Source organism: Pseudorca crassidens, chromosome 4 (genome assembly GCF_039906515.1).
Source record: "Pseudorca crassidens isolate mPseCra1 chromosome 4, mPseCra1.hap1, whole genome shotgun sequence".
NCBI lineage: Eukaryota > Metazoa > Chordata > Mammalia > Artiodactyla > Delphinidae > Pseudorca > Pseudorca crassidens.
The window spans coordinates 66,506,858-66,532,185 of NC_090299.1; the positions used below are offsets into that span (position 1 = coordinate 66,506,858).

A 25,328-nucleotide genomic window follows, 5' to 3' on the forward strand; every position below is an offset into this window, starting at 1 on the left:
TTTGACATAACCCCTGACGTTCTGGATTTACCAAACTTGGCACCAGCTCTCTGCAGACTTCTTGTTAAGCCAAACAGTAAGGAGTATTATATTTCAAGCCCCTGTTAGTCAGATTTTTCTATTACTTGCAGCCAGACACAGCCTAACTAATATGGAACTCAGTAGTGCTGCTCAAGAGAAAACATCCGGAGTGTACAGTAAAATCACTGTCCTACCTTTTAAGAGGGATATGGACAAATGTGTAATAAAACAGGAAAGCAGCCTACATGGAAGGGGTTTTGAGACCTTGTTGTAGGAACTGGGTGGAATTATCCTGGAAAGGATGTCAAAGAAGGGGATATAAGTGTCGTGTGCTTGAAGGGCTTTCTGGTAAATTGAAGATGTGGCTGCAGATTCTTCCCATCCCTGTGCGTGTCACCTTGCAAAGTGGCGTTTCTCTTCTTCTTTTTAGTAGAAGTAGTGGTGATGTTTTTTTCTCTGTTCCTTGAATCTCCGCTTGGCCATGTGTATTCGTTTCCTAGGGCTGCCATAACAAACTACCACAAACTGGGTGGCTTAAAATAACAGAAACTTTTTCTCTCATGGTTTTGGAGGCTAGAAGTCTGAAATCAAGGTGTTGGCAGGGCCATGCTCTCTCTGAAGGCTCCAGGGCAGAATCTGGTCCACGCCTTTCTCTTAGCTTCTGATGTTGATGGTAATCCTTGGTCCCCTTCGGTCATCACACAGCATTCTCCCTGTGTGTTTCTATGTTTCTTCTTTTCTTCTTATGAAGATACAAGTCCTGTTGGTCAAAGCCCCACCCTATTCCAGTGTGACCTCACCTTAACTTAATTACAACTGCAGTAATCCTGTTTCCGAATAAGTTCACGTTATGAGGTTCTGGGAAGGACATGAACTTAGCTCTCTAGCCCAGTACACTCATGTGCTTTGCTTTGGCCAGAAGGATATTAGCAAACATCGTGCATCAGAGGCTGAAAAAGTATTGCTCTTTGGAACCCTGAGATAATGATGTGAAGAAGCCCAGAGTGGCTACTAAAGGATGAAATACCGTGTGGAGCAAAGACAAACTGTCCCAGCTGAGGTCACCTCTAGAACCAAGAGCCTGACAACTGTCAGACATGTGAATCAGGCCACTCTAGACCATCCAGCCACATCTGAGCCAGCCAGTGGAAGAATTACTCAGATGAGAGATAATAACTATTTGTTGTTCAGGATGTTGGAGATGATTGGTTATCCGGAAAAAGCTAACTAATATGGGTTGTAATGTGATAAGGAGATTTAATTTGATTGTGGACATTCTAGAGAGCAGAACAGTCTTGAGATTCTTGCCAACGTGTTTTTTTTTTTTTTTTTTTAATTTTGGCCTCACTGCGCAGCTTGCAGAATCTTAGTTCCCTGACCAGGTATTGAAACTGGGGCCACGGCAGTGAAAGCGCTGAGCGCTAACCATTGGACTGCCAGGGAATTCCCGCTTGCCGACTTCGAAATGCTGTGGTCTTAGGATTGGTTTTCTGACCAGCACCTGAAAGTAATAGAAAGGCAGATTTTATTGAATGAAAGTAAGGACTTTCTAATAACTGGATCTGTCAAACAATGTAGCTGGCTGCCACCTGAGGGGAGTGTTATAAAAGGTTGATGTTGTTTGGGAGACTGTATTAAAACCTCTAATATCCATTTCAAATCTAAGACTTTAAGGAAAAATAGTTTGGATTTTAGAGTTTTAGAAATGGGAAAATAATCATTGATGATTTAGTATTCTTTTGTTTTTTTTGCGGTGTGCGGGCCTCTCACTGCTGTGGCCTCTCCCGCTGTGGAGCACAGGCTCCGGACGCGCAGGCTCAGCGGCCATGGCTCACGGGCCCAGCCGCTCCGCGGCATGTGGGATCTTCCCGGAGCGGGGCACGAACCCGTGTCCCCTGCATGGCAGGCGGACTCTCAACCACTGCGCCACCAGGGAAGCCCGATTTAGTATTCTTTTAATGCATTGTTCATGCCAGAAATTATGGAAAGGCCAGAAATTACTCAGCATACTCTGTAAAATTCCCAGTGTCTACTGGCATGATTGCACATATTCCTTCTAAATTGAATCTTGGGCTAAGAGTTGGAAGGGAGCCTTTGACTTTGGGTTTCTATACTGCCATCCCCATTTCATTTTGTCTCTTGTAGTCCCCAGGGCTAGAAACACTTTGGTTTCCTGCCAGCTGGTGCATCAGTATAGAAGTAACCTGGCATTGGGCCAGGACTGAAAGTGGTGGACTAAAGCCAGAGCTAGAGCCACAAGGCAACCCTCTAGAATGATGTCATGTATCTCCTGACATAACACCAAAAGGAGGATAATGAAAATAGCCAGAGAGAAATGAACAAGCTGCTATAGTAAGATGCTTTGGATGGCTTCTAAGAAACACAGGTATGGGGGATAGAACATTCTTGGGATGTCGTACATTGAGTATAGTTATGCTAGATAAAACATAAAGAGGATTTAATTCATAAATGTGCTAGTCCTGTTTTATCAGCCAATATTAGACCCTTGTCAGGCTTTAGCTATAGTAAGATTTTCTGTGCTATCTCAGGAAAGTAAAAAACTTCTTTAAGCTTCTTTCTTGGAGGAATTGGTCTTAAATGATTTCTAAACTTTTGTATAAGAGTAAAATTCTATTACTGCCTAGAGGCATTACTCTCAGATATTAAAGTGAGGGCTCAAAAATTCATTTATATTTCGTTTAGAATGTTGAAATTATAATTCATTGAATGCTTCCTGAATGCCTGGCACTGAGAAAAGAAGTTTGCATCTCTTATCATTTGTATTTATCACAATGACCATATTATACAAATGAAAAATCTAAGGCTTAGAATTGTCACAAAATTGGTAAATAGATTTCTGTGCTTCAGTTTTCTCATCTTTAAAATAGATATTTATCCTAGTTATAACTTATCAGTTTTGTGTATATTAACAATTATTGGCAAAGAATACACAGAAAACAACACCCTAATATTCTATAGTCTGTAATTTAAAATTATTTCAGTATAAACAGTGTTATCTGAGTGCATGTATAAGTGACCTCTGTACCTTAGGGATGGCATCTGTCCCATAACCTGGGACACTGGTGAGACATGGGAAGAGGGCCCAGACCTCTGCTGTTCATGAAGTGAAAGCTCTTCTCAAGAAGCATTTCACTCTTCCGGGAACCAACCCTCCCTAGGCTTTACCCTCTCTTTCTATGTAAGAAAGAATATGTAAGGTCAGAATAATAGCTGACCTTGTCACAGGAGGAGGGGCATGGGTTGGAACTTAAAGAATGGGTATTATTTAGGTAAAAAAGGAAAAAATAAATATGCGGATGGAGAGGAGAGAATACAATTGAGGAGCGGTCAGGAGAGTTGTCTCTACAAATTAGGAGATAAAGATAAGGGTCTGATCAGATTATTGGATGGGTTTAAAAGCCAAGCTCAGGAATTTGGGACTCTTCCTGTAGTCAAGAAAGAGTTGTTGATACCTTCTAAGAACATGGAGAATTTTGTTTGCTTTCATTTGGTTTCATTTTAGGGAGACTTCCCTGGTCTCGTGGAAGGGAACACAGACAATACCAAATATCACATAAAATGAAAGCCATGTACATTTGCCTTGGGATGGATGGCATTACATGTGTGGCTGGATCCTGTCTTGAGAGAGTTAGTTCCTATGACATATGCTGTAAGGAACTTGAAAATGAGAAGAGGAAAAAAAAGTTTCCAGGCTTCCCTGGTGGTGCAGTGGTTGAGAGTCCGCCTGCGGATACAGGGGACACGGGTTCGTGCCCCGGTCCGGGAGGATCCCACGTGCCACGGAGCGGCTGGGCCCGTGAGCCATGGCCGCTGAGCCTGCGTGTCCGGAGGCTGTGCTCCGCAACAGGAGAGGCCACAACAGTGAGAGGCTCGCGTACTGCAAAAAAAAAAAAAAAAGTTTCCTTCCTGCTCCATCGCCCTACCTTTTCTGCAAGACCCACCTAGTTCAGGAATTCTACAGGACTAGACATTTCCTGCACCTGAGAAAAATGAACAACACTTTGTTTTGAAAGCTTAGGCTATCCTACATTTGAATATTTTCACAATATAAATTTTCATCTTTTATTCCTAGCCACGCAGCTTGTAATTCTGTGCTCATGTCCAATCAGATAATCGTGTATCTGTGCCTTTTCGATAGTCTGTTTTCCTTGCATTAGTGATTCTGTATATGATGAGTGTGTAGGGATTAGTGAGTGAGTGAGTGGATGAATTTGTTTTCAAGCCATTAATGCCACTCTCTTCCTAGTAAACCTGGTTCTATTGTAGTCACCGTTACAGTGACAGCTATTTTTAATGTTGGAAATGGGTCTATTCCTCACCTCTCTTAGGGCAGATAAGAAGCTGCAAATCATTGTTGCACATTCTTCAAGACCCAGGTCAAATGCTTCCTCTGTAGAATCTTTCTAAACCTTAGTCCCTTTCCTCTCCCTTGTTTACTCCCTCTAGTAATTACATGGTAATTTCCCTCTTCTACCCTTGCATGAACTTTGGTTCATTTTATGGAATTTATAACTTGTGACTCTTTATTTTGGTTTTCCAAAGTTATTTTCCTGTTTTACAGCTCCTGATATAAGCATTTGTTGAGTGATCAGACCAGGTCTGTCTTAGGGTGGCTGAGGGCTCTGAGGTTTCAGACCTCGTTGCAAATGTGTCTCAGGTTCTTGTAACTTTTGGTTGTGTCTAATGTCAAGAAACCCATACACACATGCTTTCAGGTTAAACAGCAACAACACAACGATGAAACTGATCCTTATCCTCCCTCCATCAGCAGGGGTTAGAGGGAAGATCCCTAATAGATGTCTGGTAGAATAACTGAGAAGTAAGAGCCTGGCTCAGTAAGCTGAGTGTGCTCTAGGACGCTGGGTGGTTCTCTTCTGTTTAGCAAAGTGCTTTTTGAAACCTGTTGGACAGGATCAGCATGGTCAGAGAGCATCTTCCTGGTGGGTGGAGCTACCCTGGAGAGAGAGAGCAGTGTTTCCCTTTTAGGAAGCTTATTGAGTAGAATGTATGCCCAGCTGCTTCACTGCCCACTCCATGCCTGCTAAGAAATACGCTTGTTTGAAGTTCAAATCAACATGTAGCATCACAACAAAACAGTTCACTGCTCAATTACAAACTTCTAATAATAGCTAGCATTTGTGCTTGGTATGTGCCGGGCATTGTTCTAAACAGTCTACAGGTGTTAATATATTTGATCTGTACAAGACTCCACAAAGCAGGCACTGATGTTATTACCATTTTGTACAAGAGGCAGAAGAGATACAGAAAGGTCAGATGATTTGACCAAGGTCACATAGTTAATGCCAGAATTGGGATTTGTGCTCAGACATCGATTCCAGAGTCTGTGCACCACTCAACAGTTGATTCCCCAACTGCATAAACCTGGGGAAAGACAGACCCCAGGGATGTTCTGGATTTTTCCTTCACCTAGAAGGTGTGTCCAGTCTTGAGATTCCCTGATTTATGAGGTCATGTTCTCTACTAGTTTGCAAAACTAATTAAGGTACACATCAAAAACTTCCTGGGGCTCCAATTCAAAAGGAAATACTAAAATCTCACCGGAATGAATGGGAAGTATGGTGTTCATCATGTAACAGTTCCATAAATAATTTCTTACACAACCAGAAAAATGCATACTGTTGCTGCTCTCTACCTCTAACTACGTGGGGCCAACAACTGGAAATTTTAAACAAGTTCCTCCCAGGTGCTCTTTATTCCCATGTAATATCTTTGGGATACACAGGTACACTGGGTTGTGCCGCCCACTCTGAAACCGGCCAGTGACAGTTCCCTAAAGTTGGCACACACAGACATCTAAAATTCTGGAATTGGGCAGTGCTATTTGATGAGAATAAGTGCTTTTTTGTATTATCTAAAGCTTGAATCTTTAAGTATGCCTCCCAAGACTTCATCTACTTTGAAACTTGCAAAAGAAAACTGAAAAGAGATCAGGAACTACAAGAAAGGAGGAACTATTTTGCCAACATGATAGCCGGAGGAAAAAGATCTTTCAAATAAATATTTGTTGAACAATTAGCTGTAACTAGAGTCTTGTGATCTACCTTGATCCTTAATGAGTATGACTTATTAACAGTATTTAATTATGAATGACGGAGAACTGTGAACAGGAAGAATTTTGCAAATAAAAGCAAATTTTTTATTTTTTGGCTGCGTTGGGTCTTAGTTGCAGCACACAGGATCTTCGTTGCGGCATGTGGGATCTTTTGTTGTGGCGTGTGGGCTTCTATCTAGTTGTGGCGTGTGGGCTCCAGAGTGCATGGGCTCTGTAGTTTGCGGCATGTGGGCTCTCTAGGTGAGGCGCATGAGCTTGATAGTTGTAGCACGCGGGCTTGGTTGCCCCGCGGCATGTGGGATCTTAGTTCCCCGATCTGGGATTGAACCCATGTCCCCTGCATTGGAAGGAGGATTCTTTACCACTGGACCACCAGGGAAGTCCCAAAAGCAAATGTTAATTATAGTTTTAATGAATGATTTTGGAATAAAGAAAATATATAATTTTATTAATAGGATATGTTTCTTTCCACTGCCACTAAATAAATATTGAATAAACATTTAAAATATTATTTGTCTGTGCAGGGCATCTGTGTCAGGTTGTCCCTAATAGCATGTGAGCTCCTTTATCCCTGATTGTGTCTTTACGTCATTGGTATTATTCAACAAGTTTTCTTGAATGTGTGCATAAATGAATTATTGAAATAGATCTGTACAACTTTGATATGTAGAGGTCCTCTCTAATTTGAATGTTTTTTTTCTTCTTTTTGTATGTCCTGGATAATTGAGTTTGTATACCATCTGAGCAAATAAATTATCTTAATTCCTGTTATATGTTGAGTTGTTTATCCCTAAAATTCATATGTTGAAGTCCTAACCTCTCACACCACGGAATGTGACCTTATTTAGAATAGGGCTGTTGCAGATGTAATTAGTTAAAAGGAGGTCATATTGAAGTAGGGAGGGCCCTGAACCAGTATGACTGGTGTCCTTATAAAAAGGGAAAATTTGGACACAGCCATGTACACAAGGAGAATGCCATGTGAAGACAAAGGCAGAGATCAAGGTGATGCTTCTACAAGCCAATGAATGCTATAGATTGCTAGCAAATCACCAGAAGCTGGGGGAGAGGCATGGGACAGTTTCTTCTTCCAGCCAACAGAAAGAAACAACCCTGCCAACACTGACACTGTGATGTTGGGCGTTGAGCCTCCAGAACTGTGTGGCAACACATTTCTTTTGTTTAGGTCACTGAGTTTATGGTACTTTGTTTCTGCAGCTCTAGCAAACTAACATGATTCCCATCCTTTAATGAAAGGAGGCTAGAGTCATGTGGCTGAGATGGAATGACTCTGGGATTTTCTTATCATTTTGTCTGGATCATTGATTACAGAATTACTTTTAAACTGCTGTGGGCTTTGAGAATTGAAGCCAAAGGTGTTTGTTTGCTTAGGAGGACTATGTGTTATTGAGGACTTCAGAAGCTGAGTGTTTATTTTCCATGTAAAAGGTTGTTCCAAAAATTTCTAGTATTATATATATACTTTTAGGAAATGTGTGTAAGAGCTGGATGCTTTGAAGTCTTAGTAATTATATTATGATTATTTAATCTGCTAAAAGTAGAAATATTGGCTGGTAATTTGCCTTCATTTTTCTTCCTGGAAATCTAGCATTTCAAATTTTTTAGCAGCATGAATATTTTTTGGACTCTAACAGTGCAAATAATTTGCAGCTGCAATGTGTCCGTATCATGCATGGTCAAGGGTCTGGGAACCTGAGGAACAAATAGAGCACCACAAACCAGTTTTTAAAAAATATCCTGAGAACACTTTGTCTTTTGAGGGTTATGGCTAGTGAGCATAAATCTCACAAGAACTCCCAAGATTTCCTTCATGATTGAAAAGATAAAGCCCATCTTTCCAGTTACATTTTGAAAAAAATGGAAGAAAGTACAAATTAAAAGGCTTTGGTATCCCTGAAACTGTTTAGTCTGCAGTGGAGATAAACAGACACTCCTCTCATTGATGCCTATTTAAAACCTCAAAATTTAGTGTTAAAAGTAATAATGTTTCCATGTTTTATGGTTTTCGACTCCTAAGCACTTGCTAGAACTTGTGATAGTGTAAATTATGACTGTGATAGCGGAGTATTAATTTACTCTCCGGGGAGCGTGGCATGTTCAAGATTTCCTAAAAGCAGATTTTTACTGTATACCTTATATACTATACTTATAATTTCCTTATTTTAATTTGTTGTCTGGGTATGTTCACTAGGAGGTTCATGTCTGTCCCCACCCACTTCTATTTGCCCCGCACCTTCTGGTTATTTGAGGAGACTCCCAGATATTACATCATTTCATCCATGAATATTTGTTTGTCTCTTTAAAAGATAACGAATTGCTTAAAAACATAACCGCAATACCACTTTCACACCTAAAGAACTGACAACAGTTCCTTAATATCAACAAATATCCAGTGTTCAGATTTCCCTGATTGTCTCCAAAATGGTTTTTTAATCTTGGTTTGTTTGAATCAATTTCCAAACAATGTTCACACATTCACTTGGTTCTCACATGTCTCTTAAGTTTCTTTTAATCTATAAACTCCCCCAATCTTTTTTCCCTTAGCAGATTGTTGAAAAAACAAAGCAGTTTCTCGTAGAGTTTCTTGAATTTTGGATTTTGATGATTGCTTCTTTGTGATGTCATTTAACATGTATTGTTGCCGCCTGTATATCCTGAATACAGGCAATTTTATCTAGAGGTTTGGCTTGATGGTTTGATCTGATTTAGGTCTTTTTTTCAGGAATACATGAATAATGTCTGTTTGTTTCTCTTTTTGTGTGTGTGATCTTAGTAATCATTGATGAGCATTGCCTAGACTCATTATTTAGGGGTTTGAAAAAAATTATGACTAACATTTCTTCATCATTTAACAGCTGGAATATTACACTTTCCATTTTATACCAAGTGTTATATTTCTAGAGCTACACAAGTTTCCTTGATACACCTTAGGCTTTTTGAGTGTTTATGTGATCTCAGTTGATCCTTAAAATAATCCTGAGAAGTGTTTGTGGTGAAGTATCACTATCCTCATTTTACAGAGAAGTTAAATCACTTGTCTAAAGTTCAGTGGCAGCTGGAGTATTTGGAACCTGGTCTCCTGGTTCCTAGTCCATGCTCATTCAAAGCTGGCTCACTCGTGAGGCACAGAGACCATAAAGTTCCATTTGGAAAGGAAGAAATAATTCCATGGTTATAAAATGCTCAGAGTGTGCAGAGTGTACTCAACTTTGCTCATCATTCAGCACACAAGAAGATAGAATGTGTATCTTGAGAAAGCTTAAAGAATACAAGACAGGCTGATCCCAGAGTCCCTAGCTGCCTTCCTTTCTGCTGCCCTCCTCTTAGGGAATAACATCCTTTTCTTTTATGAGCTTGGCTATCAGTAGAGCATTGGATCTGGTTATCTATCATATGCACAGGTAATAAAACTATGGCCCCTCTCTAAAATGCGTTAATAAGAATATTAAGTTGATCTCTCATTGTAGTTTTGATTTATATTTCCCCAATTAGTGATGTTGAGTACCTTTTCATATACATGTTGGCCATTTGTATGTCTTCTTTGGAGAAACTTCTGTTAAGGTATTTTGCCCATTTTTAAATAAGGCTGCTGTTGTTTGTTTGTTTGTTTTTGCTAGTATTGAATTATAGGAAGGAGTTTTAAAATGTATTTTGGATATTAACCTTTCATCAGATATATGGTTTGCAGATATTTTCTCTCATTCCACAGGTTGCCTTTTTGACTTTGTTGTTTCCTTTGCTTTGCAGAAGCTTTATAGTTCGATGTAATCCCATTTGCCTATTTTTGTTTTTGTTGTCTGTCCTTTTGTTGTCAGGTCCAAGAAATCATTGCCAAAGTCAACGTCAAGAAGTTTATTCCCTATGTTTTCTCCTAGGAGTTTTGTGCATTCAGGTCTTACATTTAAGTCTTTAATCCATTTTGGGTTGTTTTTTGTGTACAGTGTAAGAAAAGGGTCCAGGTTTATTCTTTTGCACGTGGATATCCAGTTTTCTCAGCACTATTTACTGAAGAGACTATCCTTTCCCCATTGAGTATTCTTAGCACTTTTGTTACAGATCAGTTTGCTTTATATGTATGGGTTTATTTCTGGGCTCTCTATTCTGTTCCTTTGGTCTATGTCTGTTTTGATGCCAGTACCATCCTATTTTGATTATTGTAGCTTTGTAAAAAAATGATATATGGTATACTTAAAATTTTTCTAAGAGGGTAGATCTTACGTTAGGATCTTAGATAGATAGATAGATAGATAAATGAATAAGGTGGGAGGAAACTTATGGAGGTGACGGATATGCTTATGACATTGATTATGTTAATGGTTTCATGGATGTATATATTTCTAAATACCTAGAATTATATACGTTAAATATATATAGCTTTTTGTAATATGCCATAATATTTCAATGAAGTGGTTTAGAAAAAGTATATTGAGCCAGCATGTGTACTACAAATACTTATAGCACAAATTATGTTTGGTGGTGAGAGATAAAGGAAGGAGGACATGAAGGAAATCTTAGATAATTTATGTATATATATATATATATATATAAAATATATTTTTCTCCTTTTTCTTCACTTTCTTTTTATTGATGTATGGTGGATGTACAATATCATATAATAAGTTACAGGTGTACCATATAGTGATTTACAGTTTTTGTTTTCGTTTTTGTCAATCCCAAACTTCCTGCTTTATCTCTTTGAGGATATTGTTTTTCTTTTATATTCTGGACCCAGTGGTTCCAATAGTTCTAATTCATGCGTATGTATTGTTTGGCTCATTGTCTTTCTTTAGTAATTCTTGGGGGTCTCATTATTTAGGCTTCTGAACGAGTGTGTGTGTAACTATGCTTTTTAATTTTGTAGAGCTGGAGTAATAAATACTCTACCAAACTGGAAGTAACTTGTTTAAAGAAAAAAAGATTCCCTTCAATTCCTCTTTACTTGTATAAGAAGCATTCACTAGGTTAAACTGTCTGAAGAAAAGCTTGGTAGACATCAATTCAAATTGCTTTTCCTCTCAGAACTCTTCTTTTATGAGGAATTTTTCATTTTTACTCCTCCTTATGGGTAGGTTGAATCCCTAAAGTGATTTGGATATAGTAGTACTCACAGAATACAAACAAGAGAGTCAGAAGAAAAAGGTGTTTTTAAGTAACAAGTGCTACATGTAGCTTAATTTCATTAATTACATTTTCAATCCCTTTTTTCTCTCTTCTCCTCTTGGGACCCCTATAATGTGAACGTCGGTACGCTTGATGTTAGCCTAAACATCCCTTAAGCTATTCTCATTTTTTAAATTTGTTTTTCTTTTTGCTCTTCTGATTGGGTGGTTTCCATTACTCTATCTTCCAGATCTCTTATGTGCTCTTCTGTATCACCTAGTCTACTGTTTATTTTTCTGTAGTGTGTTTTTCATTTCAGTTTTTGTATTCTTCAGTTCTGACAGGTTCTTTTTTATTTTCTAGCTCCGAGTTAAAATATTCACTGTGTTCATCTGTTTTTTTCCCTAGTTCAGTTAGCATTCTTATTACTAATGATTTGAATTCTTTACCTGGTAAATTGTTTGCTTCTGTTTCATTAGTTGTTTTTTTTCACGGGTTTTCTCTTGCTCTTTCAATTGAGGCAAATTCCTCCATCTTCTCATTTTGCTTAACTTTCTCTCTCTCAGTGAAATTAGGTGCAACAGTTACCTATGCCGGTCTTAAAGGGGTGTCCTTAGGTGAGAACATCCTTATACAGTGTGTGTGTGCCCAGGGTCTTTGGTGGGAGAGCTGGATTTGGTGTGAACACAAGTCACATCTTTCCTCAGGATGTGCTGGCAGCTATCACCTTGGTAGGAGCTGGGGCTGGAGAAGGAGTGGCTAGGGCCAGATCCAGGTGTGAGGTGGGTCTTCCCCTTGGTTAGTGGCTGTCATCACTCTATAGAGGCAGGGGCAGGTCCCATGTTGCTGGAGCAGAAGCCCTGAGGGTTGGCCTCAGCTGGCTCAGTTCCCTTTAAGTGTGTGCTCTTTCCCCTCCCAGCATCAGCACCCTTGCCACAGAGGGGAGCAGTGCTGGAGCAAGAGGGGCTGGCGGGGTGTTTGGTGAAGGTCAGCATGTGAACTGTGTTGGACTGACTGCCGTTAGAGATCCAGACTGCCTCTGATGTGCTACCTGTGCCATCGCCAGTAATGGCTGCCCCCTCCCTGATCAGATGCCACTTAGGGTCAGTTTATGAGGGGAGCATGTTAAAGAAAATAATACAGCAAGGAGGTATCATCAGCATTTATATAGATGCTTTAACAATATAGCCTCAAAATATACAAAGTAACAGTGGCATAATGGTGGGGATAAATAGATATATCAACATATGTTGCAAGAGATTTTAACGTGCTTCCCTCATAAATTGACAAATCAGACAAACACAAACTAGAGACATAGAAGAACTGAGTAATGTAATAAAAAAGCTTGAACTATTTTATATACGTAGATGTATGTATGTATGTATTTATGTGTGTGTTTGTGTCTATGTGTGTCTGTGTGATTATACTGGGCACCTGGATAATCCAGGACAATATCCCCATGTCAAGATTTTTAAGTTAATCACATCTGCAAAGCCCCTTTTGCCATATGTACTGGGTTGAATTGTGTCTCCCAAAAGATACACACATACACAGACACACATAAGCACAGAACACAACTCAACACTGAAGCAACTGGGAATACAAATGATCACACAGATTTATTTACAAAATGTTCTCTCATGGAAAATTTACTAGACCATAAAGGAAGCCTCAGTAAATTCCAGGGAATCGATATCATGTGGGCTATATTCACTGACCATAATTGATTGACGTTAGAAGTTTTAACAAAGGAAATAAGTGTGGTTTACATAATCTTAAATGGCAGGTTTTATATTAATAAATAGGCATGGGGCTAAAAAGGAGATCATGAAGGGAATTATGAAGTTTTACAACTTAAACAACAATAAAGCCTCATATGTCATATTTGCTAAGGTATGGTTAACACAGTCCTTTGACAGAAGTGTATAGTTTCAAGTAAATTTAACAGGACACAGAGAGTTTGAAAATGATTAAGCTAAACATTCAATTCAGGAAGTTGAAAATGTAACAGAGAAAATCCAGAAAAATAAACGGAAAGAAACAAGGAAGGAGGAATTAATAACAATAAAAGAGAAATTAATAAAATAAAGAATTAAAAACAAGAAAAATATCAACAAAACTAAAAGTCTGAGCAAGGAAAAGAAAAAACAAAATGAAAACAGAAACATACAATGAAAAAGAATAATAACTACAAATATAACATTTTAAATCAAAAGCAATGTTATGAACAACTATATAAGAATTTACCTGATAACTTATAAGAAGTCATTAACTATTTGGAAAAATATAAAGTGTCCAAATTAGAAGAATTGAATAGGTCGATAAGCAGTAGAGACGTTAAAATGGTGGCAGAGGACCTCCCTCCCACCAAAACTTTGTAGCCCCCGTCTGTTTGAAGGGAATTTCTACTAAATTTTCAAGGAAAAACTCTTAGAAATTTTATTCCAGAAAAGAAGCACTATCAGCTTATTTGATGAGATTGGTGCAATCTTGATTCCAATATCAGATAATGGCAATAAAAGAAAATTATAAGCCAATTTCACTTGTTAATGCATGTTTCAATATTATAAATTAAATATTAGCCAATTGAACATTTGATTATTAAACAATAATTCATTATTCAGATCAGGTTTATCCCAGTAATCCCAGATCTCAACATAAGAAAATATAACCAGAGAATTTACCATAATAACAGACAATAAAGAAAATAATATGACTTTTTAAATTGATGCAGAAAAAGTATTTGATAAATGTAAACACCTATTTGTTAGATAAATTAAATAATATGCATAGAAATATGTTAAAAGCTAGAGGGGCTATACTAGAACTATATGTTCTAGGATCTAGGACAAGCTTAGAGTTTTGTTAATGGCTTGGTCCCATCACTTAATTCACAGTACTTTTATTGAAGTTGGTCTTCCATCCCCAGAAGGCCATTAAAGAGGACAGCAAGAATTTTGCTGAAGTATAAAATGACTGGGCAGAAAATAGTCAAAGCAGGGGATGAGTTTTAGCTGCAGCTTTTCAAATAGCCTAGGGCAGAGTGGAATGAGCACTAGGAAAATCAATACGAAAATGTTTATAAGCCAAGACATAGACCATTAGTTGCCTGGACAAGTTTACTCATTCATTCCCTAAACAGTAAACCCCTATAACTTAACTTTTGCTCTTATAAAAATAGTGGAACTTCTGGAGAAAAGATAAAACTATTTCAGTAGGAAAAAGATCCTACTTCTCAGCCACAAGCACAGTTAGCACTTTGGTCTATGGCCAAGTATATATACCGTGGAAGAGAAAAAAATAATCCATAACTATAATGGACTACCAGTCTGTTTTGTTAACCAAAGACTTAACATGACTTAATATGGCTTTGAACTTTCTGAGTTCAGCAGGTGTTTAAAGAAGAATTTTTCTCTCATGAGGTTTTCAGAGCCCCCCATCACATGTTTAGGAGCTTCTTCCTTGTAGTTCTCTTGTGGTAAGTGACGCACTCTCCTCTTACTCTCTCCTCAGTTGCTAGCAGTCTAGCAGGCCATATATGCAAAGTGGGTTCTGTTGGATAGGACATAATATAAACCTCCACAAGGTCTCTCTTTTGTCATGACCCATATCTGGTGCACTGGAATCCTTGATGTACCCTTGGACTTGATAAGCTGTACAGTGGAGGTAGACCCCACAGTCCTTGGGTTCATTCATCAACAGCTAATCACCTTACCTTTAGCTCTTTATATTTGTCAGGTGGGAGTCAGATTCCAGTCTACTGGGTTTCCCATACTGCATACATACTAAGCTCTTTCAGTAGTACCCGCGAAGGTCCTCTAACTAGCTTTCAGGTGAGAATGAGCACAGCAAACCTCTCCGTTAGGGGCAATTTATTAACAGAGTTCTTACCTGAGAAATCATCTTCAAGAATTTTCTTCCCATTGAAAGAATCAAGCATTTAATCACCTTCTCCTATATGAACTATACCTCAGGGCAGTCAAACAGTTCATGAGGGTGTTTCTCTCTATAAAATTATCATAGCCAATAGACAAAGAAGGAATAATAGAATGCAAATATCACCTTTTTGTGAACCCTCAGTGATATAGTTGATCTAGGAAATGATCATTTACAGCTGTTACCCCCACAAAAAGAGAAACTACTAAACATTTTACGCTTCTTGATAGAAGTATATACCACCATCTCTAAAGCATTCTTGCCAAAATTTTTCTTTGAAACAGATCAAGCCTCTAGATTTAACTAGCAGCTTACAGGAATTACAGGGGACAGACAAACATGTTAAAAGACACCATGGGGAAGCAGTCATTAAAATCCAGAGTGTGGAAAGCTTTATTGGATAAGTGATCTTATTTTTTTTAAATAAATAAATTTCAAAGGGGGAAATGTGGGCATGGAAAAATCTTAAGAAATTTAAGAAACACGGTCAAATGCAATATGTGATTCTTATTTGAGTCCTGATTTAAACTAAACACTTTAAAATGTACAAGACAGTCATGGACATTTGAATACCAACTGCTTATTTGACCATTATTAAGGAATTATGGTTCATATTTTAGATGTGGCAGTGAATGACACCATGGCTGTGTTTGAAAAAAAAAAAACGGCCCTTATATTTAAAGGTATACAATGAAGTAATTATGTATAAATTGATACTGATGTTTGAGGTTTGCTTCAAAATAATGCTGAGAAACTTGAACCCAAGCAGTTTCTTGCAGAGCCTAATGATGAAGTTATTCTGTAAAGAAATAAATGTGAAAAAATAAGGGATTTGTCAGGGAAGAGTAACTGCCCAGTTTTGTTGGTCTCTAGGGGCATGTAGGGATAGTCAGAGATAAACTTAGAAAGGCAGGTTAGGGTCAAAGCTTGGAGACCTTGGAAATAGGCTAAGGAGCTTTAAAGGAAATCATTATTTCAATATGTAGGGCACCATAATGTTCTGTACCAAAATTTGTTTTAAGATTTAGTGCTAATTTGGACTCTCCTGGTGGTGCAGTGGTTAAGAATCCATCTGCCAATGCAGGGGACACCAGTTCGAGCCCTGGTCTGGGAAGATCCCACATGTTGCAGAGCAGCTAAGCCCATGCGCCACCATTACTGAGCCTGTGCTCTAGAGCCTGCGAGCCACAACTACTGAGCCTGTGTGCCACAACTACTGAAGCCCGCGTGCCTAGAGCCCATGCTCCACAACAAGAGAAGCCACCACAATGAGAAGCACATGCACCGCATCGAAGAGTAGCCCTGGCTCGTCAAAACTAGAGAAAGCCCGTGCTCAGCAACAAAGACCCAATGCAGCCAAAAATAAATAAATAAATAAATTTATATATGTATAAAAAAGATTTAGTGTTAATTTAAGTGCTGGTCACCATGGTTTGTCAAAATATTGGAAGCTCCCTTTGATGGAAGATGAGTTTTGAAAACATTAGATCTATGGAAGTTGAACAATGGATTTTGATGACATATTCTTTTCTTAATGGTGATAGGAGCTCTTTTTAAAATAATTTAATTTTATAGCCTAGATTATAAATTTTTAGTCTTGAAGGCCTAGGAGAACCAGAGTTAAAAGAATACACTTGTTCTGTGTCCTCTAGAGAAGGATTGAACCCACCAAGTTTCCTAGTGTTATGATTACAATTAAGATTTAAATTCTCTGTGGTCTTTTTTATTTTGTTTTTAACCTCAATTTAGTGTTTTTTGAATCCATAATATTATATATTATTTCTAGAAATATTTCCCTCTATAGTACAATGCTGATTTGTGACTTTGTTTTGCAATATGTTTTTTTAAATTGGACTTTTGTGGGAAATCACCTGAATGATAATTTATTATAAGCAGAATAAATTTTATGGCATGTGAAAATTATTTTAAAAGTCATTTCTTCTTGTTGTAGATGGCCTCTGTTTCAGTTTTCTTGGCCCATACAAAACAACTAATGTGAAAGATAGGCTCTCTGTGATTGCATGCTTCCTGCCTTTAGAGTAATGAAGATTTTGGAAAGACATCATCAAAGCAGAAATAGAAAGCTTGTTGCCTCTTTTGAATTAACAATATTTTATTATATTTATCATAAACTCTAGGTTCCTAACTCAAGTAATATGAAATGCATACAGGGTTTGTGTTATCTACAGATTTAATTTTAATCATTTGGTTTCAAGTTTCAGATTTGATGGAATCTGTCAAGTTTTACAAGGCATGTCTAGCAGAGCACAGTTTTATGATTCACAAGTGTCTTAGCTGGGGTTTCTACAAGGAGAGTATGGGATAGGAATTCTTGTTCCAGTGGTTTTTTTGTTTGTTTGTTTTTTTAGGAAAGCACTTTCAGGGGAAGGAAATTGAGGAAAATAGGATAGGACAGGAAAAAAAAAGCAAAAAACTGAGCCAGAATATGGATCTGATTCCACAGGAAACCGTGGAGGACAAATTGTACAACCAAGTCATTTCCTCCTGATGAGAGTCAGTCAGGGCAGTGGTCTTCTTCCCTTGGGAGGGGTGGGCGGTCATAGCCTTCTAGGTGAGGCTGCTCCTGTTTGTGTGAGGGCAAGTCACTAGAAATGGGAGTAGCTGTGAGCTGTTATCAACCAATGCTCACAGTAGCTGGGGAAAAGGGGGACGCCCCTGTTTACATGACGTGGATGGGTACCAACAACATCCTTTACAGTTTACCCTTCGAACTCAGATACACTTACATTCAGGCACAGCCTCTCGAGCATTCTGATTGGAAAACCTTACAAGAAGGTTACTGGGATAAAATCCAGCTGCTGCTGCCGCAGTTTGTCCTGAGGCCATGTGTAATATTCATTACCTCCTGCCTCCACTACCAGTTCTAAATTCCTCTCCCCATTGATGAGCATTTCTGCCAACGTGTGGTTTGCCTGGTGGGGGTGACCCAGGCCCCATCCTTAATTTGTGAGTTGTGAGCCTCTTGGTCACTCTGTCTTTATCAGGTCATGGTTGCTATACTTTCCCATTTACAGTAACGACTGGGAATGAAAGTCACCTGGCTATCCAGAGTGAGTCCTTGGTGATGCTGGATGGGAAGTGTGGCCAGGAAAGGAAAGGCAAAGTGCTATCTGGAATACAGGGTCAAGCATGGGTAGCATGGCTAGCCCTTTCCAGAGTGTAAAAGTCTGGTTTGTTTCACTGAAAGATTATTCCATATTGGGGGCATACTGTAGTTCTCTGCTACTGGCAAGTTAGACGTTCAGCAGTGGCAATAGCTAGACTAGCATTGGTGAGAAGGATTCCAGGCCCATGTGAAGGTCCATTTCTTCCACCATGGCCATTCTAGTTCATAGCTATACTATTCAATTGCCAGAGAAGCTAAAGACCGAGGCTGGGCGACTGAGTCATCCTGTCCACTTGAGTGCTGGATGCCTCTTCTGAAGTCTGTTCTCCTAGCAGACATTAACATGTGATACAAAGGTCCTCCTTTGTCTTCCTTGAACAGGTTTTTAGATGTACTGTTTTCTTAGTGGTTGCTTTAGGTATTACAATGAACGTGTGTAACTGCAATAACGATCTACTGAAAAAATACTTTACTACTTCAAGTGGAGTATAGGAACCTTATTTCCATTTAAATCCCTTAACTCTCCCCATTTAAAAATTTATTTCCTTTACACACATCAAGCACCCCCTGGGGTGGTGTTATAGTTGCTGCTTCAACCACCAGACATGATTAAAAATCCATGAGAAGAAGGATAGTCTATTATGTTTACCCCCTCCCTGCTTTTTTTCTTTTAACCTACTGCATTGTTATTTCTACCTTTCTGAAGTCATTTTCTTTCTGTGTGAAGGATTTCTTTAAGGCATTCTTTAAGGGTAAGTCTACTGGGAACAGATTCTCTTAGTTTTCCTTCATCTGAGAATGTCTTTTTTTCCCTTCATACCTGAAGGATATTTTTGTGAAGTATAGAATTTAGGGCTGACAGTTTTTTTCTTTCAACACTTGAAAAATGTGCTAAATTTAATATAATATAAACCAATATTTCTAGGGCTAAAGTTGCTAAAGTTTAATTATATGATTGCCACCTAAATAGCCTGTTTTGATTGGAAAAAGAAAAGGGAGGGTATAATTTCACTCTTGTTATATTATTAGAAATATTTCTTTTTGACTGAGGGAAAATACACATGAAAGCTTTTTTTGTTTGTTTGTTTGACTGCTTTCTAGGTAGTTGCTTCTTTCTTTTTCTTATGAAGCATGCAGAAAGAAGAAGCATCTGTTCTGAGGGCAAAGAAGATGAAAACATAAATTAAAAATTCAGTCCCAGTGAGCCGCCTTCTGTATCTGAGTCAGAGAGAAGAGAGCCAGTTACACAAAAAATCATCTGTGGGGAAGCATAAGGAGTTTGGAATCAGCCATATCTGCCTTTGAATCCTCTCTGCCATTCACTAGGTGCATGATCTTGGTGAGTTTTTTAACCTCTCTTGGTCTTAGTTCCTTGACTAAAATTGAAATAATAACACTTACTCTTTGGGTCATTGTGGGATTAAGACAGACGAGATGTATAGACCTGTAGGCTTCTCAATAAGATTCTTTCAGTTGTCTTCCTCTTTCCTCCTTTAATATTGAGGAAATTTAAAGTTAAGGAAAGACCACCAGAAAAGGTGTTTGACTTCCTCTTGGGAAACATGGTGAACTGGCAAAGTTAATATTTCATGGGAAAGGTATTATTTGAATTATTTATTTCTTTAAAAGTTGTGATGTTAAATTATCATCTTTGAAATGTATAGAGTTACTATTATTTTAATTTCTTTGGTTATTTTAATTTCTTTGGTTATTTTAATAAAGGTAAGTGTAACTGTATTTTATCCGTATGCATATTATCAGGAGAGAAAAATCATGAAGTGACTTGAACAGGGAAAATTTAATATAAAGAATCACCAACTCTAATCAGAGATTGGAGCAATGCCTCTTTCACTGGTGAGAAGTAAAGAGAACACTAAAGAATACAGTATAACGGGTATAAGGAGCAGTCCTTATCCATAGGGCTGAGAAGATCACCCAAGGAAGAGTTCCTCCGCCCCTCTCTACACTCCAGGATTGAGATCTGGAACCTACTGCAGAAGGCACAGTCCTCACTGGATGTCAGAAAAGTCCCTGTGATGCTACCCTCGGGGAGTTTGTTGGAAATCTGCTCTCAGGAAGCTGCCTTTCTCTAGTGCTCCAGGGAAAGTTGTTCGTGAGGAGGTATCTCACCTGAAGCAATGCTACAAAACTGCCCAAAGGTGGTATCACTCTTCTCCTGACCACTCTGCAGGAACCTGGCTCTGGAGAAGCTGGGCACACCGTAGGAACCTGGTGCTGGAAGCTGCCTGAGCTGTAGGACCTGGGCACTAGGCACGTGCTGCAGAAGTCTGCGCAGAAGCGAGCACATGAGAAGCAGGAGGCAAAACCCTTTCCCCCTGTAATGTCCCTACAGCAATCTCTACTGATAAAGTGTGACATGGTACAGTTGACAGTGGAAAATATTTAAAGGGCCCATTTTCACAGAGCAGGGAAATAGAATTTGGACCTGAGAGGCAATAATTTATGACAGGCATATAAGGGGTAAAGAATTCATGATTGGAAATCTCTGTTAGGTCTTGATAAAAGTGATTGTCTTAAACTTATACAATGTATTGGCTTAATTATTCAAACCCTGATATCAATGTATCAGTGCCTCCTGGTGATAGCATATTGAAATTGCATCTCAAATCTTTGTGCCTATTAGAAGCAGCTTTTATAATCAAAATTTTAGAACAGGCTATAAGATTGTAGCAAACATTTCTCTACATCCATAGTTCCTAAATTACAAATTACACTTTAAAAAACTTTCTAGTTAGAGGAACTTATCCTGCATAAGAGATATTATATAAATTTGAATGTGGTTTGATTTGATCCTGAAAGATTTATTTAAGTACTAGGGTCAGGAGTTCAAATGCTAGCTAATCCAACTGCTCAGGTAATCCAGATTAAGACCCTTACAATGGGCCAGTACCAAAAAGATGTCCAGGTTGGTTTCCGACTTGTAAAAGTGGTTAGATACATGGTTGTAGAGTAAGTTCCTAATTCTAGTAGCTGAGTGACTGCTGAGCATGTGAAAGGGTCAGCAGGACTGATGAGTATTACTAACAGGGTATTAAAAGAAAATGCAGTGTATAATTTTTTCACTCCAATTTGTATAAATATAGATTTTTATGCATATTTAATTTATATTTACCTTCTCCATGATATTTGGAATTTTTTTTTTTTTTTGCGGTACGCGGGCCTCTCACTGTTATGGCCTCTCCCGCTGCGGAGCACAGGCTCCAGATGCGCAGGCTCAGCAGCCATGGCTCACGGGCCTAGCTGCTCCGCGGCATGTGGGATCTTCCCGGACTGGGGCACGAACCCGGGTCCCCTGCATCGGCAGGCGGACTCTTAACCACTGCACCACCAGGGAAGCCCGATATTTGGAATTTTTGACAACACATTTCTTTTGTAAATTCTCCTCTCCTTTGTTTCACATGACCCTGTTTATTTTCCTTTTCTAGGCTCTTTTCTTCTGGAGCATCATCTTAAGTGTCAGTATTCCTTAGAGTTCCATCCTTGATGCCCTGTCTCATTCTATATATTCTTTCCAGGGTAGCAGTTTAACATCACACTTAAAAATAGAGAACTTCAAGTTAGAGAAATCTTGGCTATTAGCTCTGCAACTTTCTGCTTTGTGATCTTGGGCAACTTAATATCTTCAGTCTCGATTTCTTCATCTGTAAAAATGAACTACCCTCTCTTACCTTTCAGAATTGTTGAGATTTTGAAATGAGAAATTATGTAAAGCCCTTACATTAGTGCTTGACTCATAGAAGTTGGTGAATAAATAGTACTTATGATTATCTATTTTGTCAATTTCAAATACTATGCTTATGATTCTAGATCTTCCACTAACGCTTCTCTATTGGACCCCAAATCTCTATATGTACAAACTATTTCATTGGTTTTAGTGCCAATTTGTGGTCTGTTGTAAGTCAGTGATGAGGATTATGTTGGAAAAAGAGGAACGGAAAAAAAATAAGGACATTTTGGGACTTCCCTGGGGGTCCAGTGGTTAAGAATCCACCTTCCAGTGCAGGGGATGCAGTTCTATCCCTGGTCAGGAAACTAAGATCCCACATGCCACAGGGCAACTAAGCCTGCGTGCCACAACTACTGAGCCTGCGCACTCTGGAGCCTGTGCGCCACGACTAGAGAGAAGCCTGTGCGCTGCAACCAGAGAAGCTTATGCACCGCAACTAGAGAAGCCCGTGTGCCACAATGAAGATCCCGTGTGCTGCAGCTAAGACCTGTCTCAGCCAAATAAATTAATTAATCAATTTAAAAGAAGGACATTTCAGTGCAGTTTTAAAATGAAGTCAAGTTTACTTAATTTAATAAATTGGCTTTTATATTAAGATTCACTCAGGTTTTGAAATATCCTTTTATAAAAATGAAATATTGATATCAGTGGATAGATTTTTTTTAAAACGTATCCTGACTTAGCAAAATGAAAAATTGGCAGTTTTAAATTGGTCCCTCATGTTTATTTGGAAATTTTGCTGGTATGTGAAATCTGGAAGCTTAGGAACCTCTGATCTGTTGGACAGTTTTACTTGAATAAACCATAAGCTCCTCAGACTCGACACTGTGAAAAGTATATTTGTTGCTTCCTTCTTCCCCTAAACACAAAACTCATTTTTATTATGTATCATAAAGTACGTCATAACTGTCCATCCCAGTTGGTTGTCAGAATATGTGAGTTATCCTCAAACCCCCCGTGCAGCTGTTACCCTTACATTCAGTTGATCACCAAATCCTTTAGACTCTCTCTTGAAATTTCTTGATTCATACCCAATGCCACTTTTGTAATTTCTTGTTGGAATTATTTTCTTTCTACCTCCGGACTCTCTTCATTTTAATTCATTCTATCCTAAGCCGCCAGAATGATCTTTTACTTCCTTGCCTAAAATCCCCCAAGGTCTTCCTGTCTCCTTTGGGGTTAAACTTTCATATAGCCAAAAATTCCCTCCCTTCCCATCTGCTCCTTCTCCCTCACATGGATCCCTCAGTGAGCCTGCCATAATTAGCTGCTTGCTTCTCTGTTGCCTTGCAATCTTTGAACATCCAGTTCCAACTTCTGGTAAATATCCTTCTCTCCTCATCTAGAAAGTTCCACTTAGTCCTTCAAGATTCAGTGTGAGTTTCTACCATCCTAAGCCTTCCCAACCACCCCCATCTGAGTCTTGCAGCTCTTTTCTTTGTCCCCAAATCTTTGTTACAGCACTCTACCACAGTGGGATGCAATTTTGGGGGTACATAACTCGGTTTTATTCCCATCTGTGAGAAACTGATGGTGGTAATCACGCCTTCCACCTCAGGACTTAATACAAACCCTGACACGTTATAGGTGCTCAACAACTACTAGCTGCATGACTATAAGCTTAACATCATCCAGTTAATGATTCTGATAGACCATCTTTCTGTTCCTAGGAACTCTGCAGATCAAAGTGTTAAGAGAAAAATGATAGAAGGCCATAGTCATTGTATTTCTATTATAAACTCCCTACTCAGGAAATCAAGACAGAGGTATAAAAACTGTGTTTAATGTGTTGGCACTTTTTTTATACTGTTTATTTTCATTATTGAATAAAAGTGTGTGGCTGAGGTATGAGTGGGAGATGGGCAAAGGGAATAGGATGCATATTATTTAGCATGGCTACACATTCCTAGGCTCCTTCTCTGCTCTGCAACCAGGATTTGTTTGTAAATATGAAATGTGCCCTCTCCTTTTAGGTACTTAGGTATGTCTTCTATGCTGTGTGTAGTGATAACCAGAAGTATAAATTTTTTTTTTTTTTTTTGTGGTACGCGGGCCTCTCACTGTTGTGGCATCTCCCATTGCGGTGCACAGGCTCCGGACGCGCAGGCTCAGCAGCCACGGCTCACGGGCCCAGCCGCTCCGTGGCATGTGGAATCCTCCCGGACCAGGGCACGAACCCGTGTACCCTGCATCAGCAGGCGGACTCTCAACCACTGCGCCACCAGGGACGCCCCAGAAGTATAAATTTTAAAAAAAGATTATCAAGTAAGATCATCTCATCAAACAGCTTGTCTTCTTGAGGAAAATTCCTAAAATCTGAAGAGTCATGCATTATTTTCTTAAATGATGATCCTTGTTGTGAATTACAACTCAAAATTCAGAGAGGACCCAGAGCGGTATCCATTGCTTATCCATAACTATGCCTTTCACCTCAGTCATGCCATCCAGAAGGGCATATCAGAGAAAATAAACTCCCTCACCCACTCGGAGAGGGCAGCTGAGCTCGATGAAATGCTTCTATTATTTAAGCCTGATCAAAAGCTTAACTTTCTTTATAATCTTGAGCATCATATATGTTCTTGATGGTATGAAAACGCTCTGATACTGTTTCAGTTAGGATGCGTAGGTCTGCAATTAATAAACACCCAACGATCATTTGAGACATTTTTCTTCTCTTATATTAAAAAGAGTCTGGAGGAGGCAAGACATCTAGTTCATCAGTGCAGTGATGTCATCAAAAACCCAATTTCTTTGACCCTTTCTGTTATTAAGCACATTTAATTTTTGTCCTCCTTTATTGCATCATGGTGGCAAGATGGCTGCTGAAGTTCTAAGCGTCATTATGACATACCATTATCCCAAATAGGAAGGAATCAAAAGGAGACATTAAAGTGATTATTGGTAAGACTAACCCGTGATTCAGTCCTTGGGGCTGGGCACACTGTCAACCCAAACACAGTGGGCTTCTGTTAGCAAGAAAGAAGGGAGAAGATGGGTAGACAACTAACATTGTCTACTTCCTACTCCTTCCCTTTTAACTTCGTGAAATATGACAGTGTCACAAAGGCTTCACTTTGGGGTGTTACTTCTACTATGTCTGTAACCAGAGCAATCTTCTGTCTTCTCCTTTCTTTCCTATTCCCTCCACAACTTATAACAAGTTGTACTATATATTTACTGCTATGTGTTAGGTTAAAAGACACGAACTTAACAATATTAACATTTTTCCCAAGAAAGTTGAGCGATTCCCCCAAATAATTCAGGATTAATGGAAAATGAAT

General features: G+C 38.9%; 1 protein-coding gene across 14 annotated transcripts in view; it reads left to right on the forward strand.

Annotated features, from left to right (window-relative positions):
* Positions 1–25,328, forward strand: part of GRXCR1 (glutaredoxin and cysteine rich domain containing 1) — a 304,414-nt gene that overhangs the window by 45,179 nt on the left and 233,907 nt on the right. For 7 of the 14 annotated variants that reach the window (XR_010942970.1, XR_010942967.1, XR_010942966.1 and 4 more), the window contains exon 4: positions 19,401–19,638. The exons of 5 other annotated variants lie outside the window; for them this stretch is intronic. The gene's annotated coding sequence lies outside the window, so the exon portion shown is untranslated. 2 more of the 14 variants (XR_010942972.1, XR_010942973.1) reach the window with 2 other exon arrangements.